An 11,211-nucleotide genomic window follows, 5' to 3' on the forward strand; every position below is an offset into this window, starting at 1 on the left:
TATACATATTTTGCATATATAAATATATATTTACTTATGCAAAAGTTTTATTTCTTTCATAAAAAATAGAGTGAATTAAAGAAGGAGGAGGAGGAAGGAGAAGAAAAGAGAGGAGGAGAGAAATAATACTCCAAAGCCCTAGTCCCAGACAGACTTAGTGATAAATTCTTTAAAACCTTCCAGAATAATAATTGGGCTATTTAAACTCTTTTAGAGAATACCTGGAGAAGTACAGATTCCAAAAATGTTTCTTTTAAATGGTAAAATATTAGTACTAAACAAAAAGGTAATTCAAAAACTAAAGATTATGCAATATTCTCATTTATGAATGTTGAAACAATCCTAACAGTTGCACAGTTTCCTATCTAATTTTGTGTATCCTCACTCACTAAAAATGTCTGAAGTTCTAATTCATTCATTTCAGTGGATCCACTGCATCTTCAATCTCATTTTTAGTCACATAATTTGGAATTAAACAATGAAATGAGAATTGTGGGGGAAAAAAAGATGTGCCCCCTAAATTTTACTGCTAAGAATTTCATGACAAAGACAAAATTTAGGCAAGTAATTTAAGGTGAGGGGTATTGTGTGATGAGCGGTTCAGAATGACAGGGACTGACCAGGGAATTTCTTCCTAAGGACCTTTTGTTTAAACTGTAACCTTAACTTTGTGAATGATCTTCCCCAACAAAGGTCAGAGGTAGAAGTTTATAGTGAAAGAGTATGAAGGTAGCATTGAATGAGACTGGGGAGTTAGGCAGGAGCTTTATTCTGGAAGACATCTGCCATGTTAAGAAACTTTAACATTATCTTAATTGAAGTTACTTTTTTCGGCAAATATGTACTGTTAATTTATGTCAGACATGTTTCTAGATACCAGAGTTTCATCAATGAACAGAACAGACAAAATTCCCTTCCTTCTTGAAACTCACATTCTAGAGAGGCATGTGAGAAATTATTGTTAGATTCAAGTGGTCATTAAACAAATAAAATTTTGAGTGCATTGGTATGTTCCAAGAAATGAGTCAGGTTCTAGGAATCTAACAGTGAATATCATATACATAATATCTGCTCCAATGGGTGCTACAGTCTGGGGTCAAGACCAATAATAAATTAAAACCACAAAAACATTAGTAATTACTTCAAATAAGTATACTTACAGAACATTGGATAACCTAACCTATTCTTGGGGTTCCAAAATGTTTCTGGATAGAAGTTACATTTAGGTTGATATGTGAATGATGAGCAATTAATCAGCTAGAGGGAACAGAATGTGTGAAGGAATGGGTACCATGACTTCTTATAGGATGTGAAACAGGGTCACGCTTTCTGAAGCATAGACAGCTGGGGACAAGGGAAAGGGCCAGGAGAGAGTGACTAGTTGAAGATGGAGAGAGATATAATTCTATTGCTTTTCTCACTCTCATTTCTCATATTTGCTTTGTCTCTGTCATCTCCTATTTTTGTGTTAAATCTATTATTTGTGATATCTATATAAATATCTCGGTGCTTGTTTTTTCCAGTATGTTCAAGTTTAAAGTGTTCTATGAATATTGAAATTTTCCATTAACTAAGTATTTTATTTTCCCAGCTGTCAAAACAAACCCCATGCAATGGGTTGTCTTAAACAATGGGAATGTACTAGATCACAGTTTTGAGATTAGAAGTCCAAATTTAAGGCATCATCAAGACAGTACTTTCTTACTGATGTCTGTGGCATTTGGGGACTGGTTGCCAATGATCTTTTCAGTCACCTGGCAATGCACATGGTGGCTTCTTCTGATTTCTCCCATCTCTTCCTGGTTCTGTTGGCATTAATCTTCTGGCTGCTCCCTCTGACTTTCTCTGTGTGTCTGAATATTATCTGCTTATAAAAGACCGCAGTAATAGGACTAAGACCCATCCTGATTCAGTTGAGTCACACCTTAACCTTGTCAAAATGTCCTGTTTCTAATGGATTAAATTAAGGACATGTTTTTTTTTTGTTTTTGTTTTTGTTTTTCCGGGGTAGTTAACTCCAAACCACTGTACTAAAAGAATGTGGCAATAAAATATTTTAAGACAAAATTGTCTGATGTTATTGCCAAGAGGCTCTTCTGAATGCATAAAGGAATCCAAGATGACAAAAAGAGTGGTGTCACAATGCTTTATCCTGGGAAAGAAGTCTTAACTAGAGCAGCATTGATCTTACATCCCCTCTCCACCTTCTGAAGTGGGAGCCCAGGAAACCTTCACGAATTGTGATAAAAACCACTCTGTAAAACTGCTATTTCTTCATGGTGCAATAAAAGCTATTTGAGTAAACTTTTCTAAAAGCAAAACAAAATGAAAAAACAAGCAACTGATATTCCTGATATTTTTTAAAATATTAAAATATAATTTTTTAGGTCAGTAAAAAGAATTTATTGGGAAATGAGGGAAAGAACAGAATTTGCTAAGTAATGGGAGAGAAAGATGGAAACACACACCAAGATTTGGTGTAAGCTCCTCTAAGCAGAGAGATCAAGCTTTGCCTCGTGTGGTTACCTTTTAAACTGTTACTTATTCCTCCTCCTTGCTAATGCTAAAGGGATGGGCCCCAGCTGTTATTGGTTTCCCCACTAATGGTGGGGGCCAATGGCGAGGCCTGTTTGGAATATCTGGGGCCAAGGGGAGGTCCCAGAAAGAGAAATGCCCTTTAACAAGTTTTGTCTGTTTTCATTTCTTGTAGTTTTTTTCCTATACAATAACTAAAAGGGAAATACTTCGTCTTGTCCCCCTCTTAGCTGTCTTAAACATAACCACCGTGGAAACCTGGGATTGACAATTTGTACCAAACCCCGTTATCTATTACAATTTCTCCCTAGAGCTGACTAACAGCGTAGAAGAAACTAGCCATGCCTTGAAAGTCCTAAGATAGCAAACAGACTCCCTTCCTGCTGTAGTCCTAGACAGCATTCAAAACCTGCTGGAGGAAGTCCACTAACTTCAGTGGGATGCAGCTTCTGAAGGCACCTGTACTTTCTCACTCTTGTGGTCCAGTATGCCATGACTGGCCTCCATTTTAGGCCCACTTACCACCATCCTCTTTATTATTTTAGTGGGACCATGTATCTTCAAAATTCTAACTAAGTCTATTTCTTCCAGAATCAACACCTTCCAAAACAAGATATTAGTCCCGCATGGATTTCAGTCATTTAAAACCACAGAGGATCTATTTTCCCTCAACCTCAATAGAACAGCCAGAGATATTTACGCCCTGTCAGACAGGGACACTGCCCCAAATAGCAGGAAATCACTACAGAAGAATGACTGTAATCATGTAGTGGATGAGATAGAACAGGCAGCATCTATTTAAGAATAATGGTGTGAATTCTCTGAGGTGGGAGTTGATGCAGATTAGCCAGGGAAATAAGAAGATGAGCCATAACATGGCTGACTGACAACATGGCTGCAAGAACTTGCTGAGACCTTGAGTTTAACTTAAAGTCCCAGCTTCTTTTTCTGGCCTATTCCTGCTACCATCTCTCAGTTCCAGAATCTGGAGAGTCTGCTGGGACCTGCTCCCCTTACATCCTGCCACACACATCAATTTTGGGTCTTCCTTCAGTCTGGTTCCCCTTTGCCTTAATATCTAAAACAGAAGTTCTTAACAAGGGATTCATGAGTTTGAATTAAAATTAAAAAAAAAACATTATTCTTGTGGGGACATATTGGTGCAGGTGTGATATATTTATTAAATAATACATTGTATAGTGTGGACTTAGTAAGAGGTCTGTGGTTTCCACCAGTCTGGCAAAGGGTCCATGGAACAAAAAGGTGAAGAACCTTTCACCTGTTCTAGGGGAAAATCAAAACAAAGAGATTTCTTTAAATTGAAACCAAAGATTATTATGAAATTCATAAGAACTTTTTCAAGTTGTTTCTTCTGCTTAGAATCACCTCTTTCTGATTTTCTCCTTAAAACTCCCATTTATCCAGAATCCAGATGATATTTTACCCTTTTTGTGGAACCTTTTCTAACTCCTCCAATCCTTGGATCCTAAATATCTCTAGCCCCTGAATTATTGTTATCTTTAAGCATTTTTTCTGCAAAATTAATTACTTTGTAACAGTTTTAGATATATTTTAGATACTTCTATTTTGAAATTAAATTCTTTTGTGGCTTAGATATATGTGATAAGTTTCAGATATTTTTCATCCAATCTTGATTAAAATTAGAGTTGATATCTAAGGCCATAGATGTCAAGGTTGTATTTGGTGATAAAACTTATATGAAAATCTTTAAGAAGCTGTTTACAGAAGTGCTTTAGACTATGCAAAGCAATGGGTTATCCATTACCTTTCATTTACAAAGAAAGGTAATAAAGCCTAGCAAAATTACTTATATGGTAGTTACCATGAAATTTAAGTGAAATCTGTCTTTCTTTTATATCTTTCTTTGGAGGAAAGATCTTTCTCATAATAATGAAAGTTTTGTTTGAATAGTTCCAATGACAGTTAACTTGTAATCTTGATATTTTGAGTGCATGCTTTCCTAAAGAAGATTTTTAGAAAACTGTTCACTCAAAATGATAAGCTTTGTTTGGCATATGAAGTTAATTTTCTCACTACACATGTGATAAATAACCTGTTCACTCTGACCTTTTGATCCTGTTCTAATTAGCTTGACTATTTTACAAACTAAGAGTTTTATGAAATGTTTGTAAGTAAAATAACTGTGGCTAACAAATCCAAATTTAAAATACGGTAGTGAATCCTAACATATAGTAAGATTTGTATTTTAGTCAGCTTTGTATTCTCTTTGTCCAGCAGAGTACCTGAAACAATGGGTTTTCAGCAAATACATTCTAAATGAATGCATGAATAACAATATGGATAAATGAGAAACAAAAGCCTAGTGAAATGGAATGATCATTATTTTTTGAGCAAGAAGAAATAGATAAATTGCTGAGCAGTGATTTGATTTTTATTAAGGATTTATAATTCATATTTATATACTGTAGTTAATTATTGCAAAATGTTAGCCCATCAGTACTGGCTGAAAATATTTAAATCTTCCAGTTAACCAAAATAAGCTGTTAAAACCCATGGTATGGAGTATGAAAACTACTTCAGATTTGAAGCCCAATTCTCCCTAAATGATGAACATTTAATCCGGTCTTAGACTGTGCAACTACCAATTCTAGTAAATGGTTCAGAAAAGCCAGTCCTAGGAGAAATAGGGAATTCGTCAAAATACCCATCCAGGACTCCTTTTGATTGTAAATAGCAGAAATTGAACTGGAAATCATTTACCCAGAGAGTGGAATTTATGTCTTACTTCATCAGCCTAGGATTGGCAAGACATTAGCAATTGTCACAAATGACTGAGAACAGGGATTTTAAAGCCATCAAGGTAAACTAATTCTCTGCCTTTCCTCTTGGTATTGTTGCTCATATTCAGGCTTTTTTTTTTTTTTTTTTTTTCTTTTTTAACAGCAAACCAGCTAATTCCCATGTTGGAGAAACATGGTATTAGCAGCTTAGGCTAAAATATTTTCAGTTTTCCTGTGCAAGAGGCATTGTCCATCATCCTTCGGTCTCTGTTTAAAAAAATCTTGGGGGAATATTTCTATTTGCCTGACTTTGTTCAAGTATCTAAACGCATAATTAGAGTTCTTGGGTATAGTGATGACAAATTCCTTCTTCACAACAATATGGACATGGTTAGAAGAGGAACAATTTCCCAAAATAGGAAGGGACATTCAATAATTAAGCAAATTCATTAGTCTGAACTTAGAAGCTAGGAAATTATTACTATGAAAGAGAAAGAAATTGAACATAGCAGACTCTACAAAATTCCTAGCAAGCAAAAATTCGCCAAAAAAATGAAAAAGGTTTCTGGGTGTGTGTAATTGTGTGTGTCAAAGAGGGTATGGTGGTTTTATGTCTTATTGGTTATGAAAATAATTGTTTTAATATTTTTGTTTTTGTTTTTAAAATAAAATCCAGTAGCTAATGCTTTAGAAATCCATGTGAGAAAGGTGTCATAAGTTTCCTCTAATAAAAGAATCTTCAAATAACAATGAATGATGAAGAAAGAAGTGATAGGGGAGACAAAAAAAAGACAAAGAAAGAAGACATATATAATCCTTGATATGCTATAACTCTGAGGATTCTTTCCCTCTTTTTACTTTTTTGGCATTTCTTATATTTTTATAAACCATTCTGTAATCCTCTAAATTAGCCAAGAAACTTGTATAACAGTCTACTCTTATTCTATTTACCGAGTGAACAGATGATGATTCAGTGAACGTGGGCCAGATCAGGTGGGCCCAAAAAAACCATGCAAAGCACCCAGTCACCTATAAACTCATGAGAACTGAAAAAAAAAATTTAGTTTAAGCCACTAAATTTGGAGGTGTTTGTTCCACAAGGTTATTGTGAAACTTGATAATAGATAAAAAACAAAGTTTGGTTTTCATTCTTTGCATACTCATGTTTGAATAAAGCGTTTACTGACCCTTAGTGATTTTTAATTCTTAAAGAATAATTTGTGAACACAGTATTTTCTTATAGAATGTAAATATGTACAGATATTTTTAAGGAGGCTCCTAGCTCATTCTATTTTTAAATAAATGAAGAATTTGTGATTTTGAGGTGCTTCTAATTGGTAAAAGTGAGAATAATCCAAAATTTTTACTCCCTCAAGAAAGTTAAGGATTCATATTTCTTGAATGAGTTCATATATTAGAAAATTATATTTCATTCAGGTTTGCAAGATATCAAGAGGTTTTGCCAAAGATACACCTATGTATTTTGAGAGTGTTTGAAAAAAATAGATGATTTCATCTGATTATTTAAGTGCCTACAAGAGAAGTCTTGTGTAAGACACTCTTAAATTTTTTTTAGGATTTTGTTTTGAAAAAATAAACAAATAATTGATATATTATCCTTTATTCAAGAATGTACATATTTATTTTGAGATTGCTCATTGTTTTTTTTTGGAAGAAAAATAATGAATGAAAGGTCTACGTGTAAAATAAAGTAGTAAGTGAAGGCAGATGGGATAGGAAAGCTAGAGAAATGCTCATTCTAGAAAGGCTGAAGACAGAAAAGGGACAATAGGCACTTTAATGTCAGTTGCCCTAAGCCCTGGACCCTACTTTGAGTCAGTGGTGAATATTACTTTAGGATGCCTAATTTCTTCAAATGGACCTCTAGAGATTTGGGGAAAATCTTAATATAGGAATGTAAGTATTCATATATGCCTTGATATGGAGTGTCTCTCATGAGCCTGGGAAGATCATCCGTGTCTATGGAACACATAGCTTTGTGAGTAATATAGATGGAGTAGTAAATGAGGAAGAGATAAGCTGCTTGGTTATGCAGGGCAGCAGAATCAATGCTGCTGATTATTAGTGTGGCAGTTGTTGCAGCCAGATTGTTCTCACACACCAGTTTCTATGTTAGTAAAAAGACCACCATGATTTACAAGGCAGTATAATTTAGCAGAGAGGTCACTAGCCACTGAAATCAAAAGTTTATCTCAGAGTGAATGGAATATGCATGCAAATTAGATATTAAAATAAAAGAGATTTACAGGGAAAATTCTAAAAGCAGAAGCACTGGGATGCTCCCTTCCAATCCTATCTATTCCAGCACTTAAATCCAGCCAGAATTATAGTTCTGGAAAATTAGAATTATGCTTATCAAATTTGGGAAGAGCATAAGAAAATTCAGCAGACATTTTTTCTAGGATATGCTTACAAGCTTTATACTATTTTTGTGAATTTTTGGAACTCAACTCTTTCTCCCATTGCCACTGATGCTCAGAACTGTAAAGGGACATACTCTAAGGAGGTTTAACTGAATTTACATGGTCAAGTTTTAAGTAAAATAGCTGAAAAGAGGGGGTGTTTTGACTAGTTAGAGAAATTCATAAAGCAGAGTTCTTGGTTTTCACAGTTATCCATACTCTGGTGCAAGGTTGCAAGTAGTATATAATGACAATTCAGACCCCTATGTTCACAAAAATATACCAGTATCCATAACATAATTGATAAATTGAAATAAACCCATTTTTATTTCCTCAATTTTAGGTTTATATTTTCCTCCTGGTCAGTAGCTTTATAATCATATTGGAAGTGCAGCTTTACATAACTTCTCTCCTAAAAGCAGACAGAAGATGGAGTTGTGTATATTTGTTTCAAGCCAGACAGAAGAAATGGATAATGATGTAAAATCAGGCTTGCCCCAAAAGGCTTGAGAGAATTCTTGGAGTAATGACCTGTGCATCATTTATCCTCAATGGGATCTTCCTTTTGATAGCTTTGAAGAAGGTAGAAATGCCTTTTGGAATTAGGCAATTTCTCTCTCCTTTGGCCTGTGTGATGGTTTGAAACTGAATGTACCCCCAGAAAAACATGTTCTTAAATTTAATCCATTCCTCTGCACATAGGCCCAATATAATTAGGACCTTTTGATGAGGCTACTTTATTTAAAGTGTGTCCCACCTCATTCAGGCTGGATCTTAATCCTATTACTGGGGTCATGTATATGAGGATGACATTTTAAAAAGAGAGAGAAAGCTGTGGGAGCAAGAAGCTGAAAACAATGAAACCTGGAAGATAAGGAAGACACCAGCAAATGCTGCCATATCGTTTACCATGTGACCAAGGATCCCTGGCAGCAGATCTTTAATAAGAAAGGATATCCTTGATTTGGATATTTTCCTGGATTCTAACCTTAAGCAAATAAATTCTCATTGTCCAATTTCAACCCATTTCATGGTATTTTCGTACAGTAGCCTAGGAAACTAAAATAGATTTTGGTACTAGGAGAGGGGGTTGCTGCTATTGTAAATACCAAAAATGTGGAAATGACTTTGAAAGTGAATGATTAGTAGAGGCTGGAAGAACTGTGAGGGACTTAATAGAAAAGTCCTAGATTGTTTTGAAGGGACTGTACAAATATGGATGCTAAAGATATTTCTGATGAGGTTTTAGAAGAAAATGATGATTGTGTTATTGGAACCTGGAAGAAAAGTGATCGCTGTTTGTAAAGCAGCAGAGAACTTAGCAAAATTGATTTCTGATGTCAGCTGGAAGGCAGAATTTGAAAGCTTGAATATTTAACTGAGGAGATTTCCAAACTAAAGGTGGGAAGTGCAACCTGGTTTGTCCTTGCAGATTATAGTAAAATGCTAGAGGAAATGGATAAGCTGAGAACTGAACTCTTTGGCACAAACAAACTAGAAATGGGTGGTTTGGAAAACTTTGAATTTCTGGAAAGCAAGTCCCCAGACAACAGTACTGCATTTGAGAATTTGACTGGTGATGAATCTAGTGAGCCATTTCAGTGAGAGTCTGGCTTGTAGGTACAGTTATCCAGGAAGAATGTGTAGAAAGTCCTGCTGATAGTTTGGACCCTTGCATTCTACATGCAAAACTGATAAGGTATTTTTGTGTGTGTGTGTGTGAACTCTATATGAAATGAATCACTGCCAGCCTGGACTAAATTAGTCAGAAAAGGGACAGACTGAAGGTAAAATAATTTCAAGTATAGGCCATGGAAGCTGAGGTCTGGATTGAAGACATCTTGGGCCTAGAGATCAGACCCACCATGTGTGCAGAGGGGATGAATATGTCCTGGCACTTGGAGAGGGCAGGTCTTCTGCCCCTGTGTTCAGGAAATGTGCTGCTGCCCCAAGCTTCAGATTACATCAAGCACATTCCCTGGGGATTGGGGAGAGTCTGGCCACCACCCCACTCTTTGGAAAGGGTTCAGCCTGTGCCTCAGAGATTGCACAGTCTGGCTGTCACCCCAATACTTAGGGAGTGTAGAGACTTCACCCCAGTGTGCAGGTAAAGCAAAACTGCTGCACAAGTGCTTGGGAGGGGTGGGGTTGCTGCTCTATCAGGCTGGGAAGACAAAACATCTTTCCATAGATTTCTACTGAAATCTAATAGAGTATGCCCTGCAGGGTTTTGGAGTCATTTGGGAACCACAGACCCTGTTTTCCTTTCAATTTCAACTTTCTGGAATGGAAATATTTATCCCATGCCTGTCCCTCCTTTATTTATTGGAAGCGGATAACTTTTCCACTAGGTTTCACAAGCCCACAGATGGAGGGCTCTGCCCTGGTACAGACCTCATTATAAGCAATTTTTACAGACTATGTACTTAGCATTATTTCTGAAATGACTTAAGACTTTTGGGATACTGTGACGGAATGAATGTATTTTGCATATGAAAAGAACATGTCTTTTGAGTCCAAAGGGTGGAGTGTGGTGGCTTGAAGCTGTACTTACTCCAGAAATACATGTTTTTAAATCTTATCTACTCCTGTACGTATGGAACCATTGTCACCAGGACCTTTTGATAAAGCTACCTGAGTTAAGGTGTATCCCACCTTATTCAGACTGGGTCTTAATCCTGTTACTGGAGTACTTTATAAAGAATGGAGTTTAGACAAAGAGAGAGAAAGTCAAAGGAGAAAGAAGCTGAAAGCAGCAAAACCCAGGAGAGAAAGGAGGCACCAGCCGATTATGCGGTGTGCCTTGCCATGTGGCGGAGGAGTCAAAGGTTGCCAACAGCAGGTCTTCAAGAAGAAAGCATAATCTTGGTGATATCTTGATTTGTATATTTTTCTGTACCTAACTGTAAGCAAATAAATTTCCATTGTTTAAGCCCAACCCATTTCATGGTATTTGCTTAGAGCAGCCTAGGAAACTAAAGCAGCCTGGCATATAAATTAATGCCAGAAAGGAAAGAAAGAAGATTTACCTTTTCTTGATAAAAAGCTAAGAAGCCAAATGTCAGGGCAATTAAAAAAAACAGTTTTATTGATGTAAATTTATATACATTATATATTTGTTCGATGAGTATTGGTGAATGTTCAGTCACATAACCAACTCCACAATCATGATGTAGAATTCTTTTATCAACCCTAAAATCTCATCGCTTGATGAAGACTTCATTTGGACATTTTTCGTAGCCTCATTGTGAGCTTTTAAATTAATAAATCCCTACTGTAAAAGGCAAGCAATTTCTGGTATATTGCCTTGGCAGCCTTTAGCAAACTAAAACAGACACTACAGGGTGTGTGTACTGTTATTTCATTGTTGTTTTAATTTGCATTTTACTAATGACTATTTTTATGTGCTTATTTTTCACCCATATGTCTCTGTCAAATATTTTGCCTAATTTTTATTGGATTCTATGTCTTATTACTATTAGAGAGTTTTT

This window comes from Dasypus novemcinctus, chromosome 5 (genome assembly GCF_030445035.2).
Source record: "Dasypus novemcinctus isolate mDasNov1 chromosome 5, mDasNov1.1.hap2, whole genome shotgun sequence".
In the NCBI taxonomy this organism is placed as follows: domain Eukaryota; kingdom Metazoa; phylum Chordata; class Mammalia; order Cingulata; family Dasypodidae; genus Dasypus; species Dasypus novemcinctus.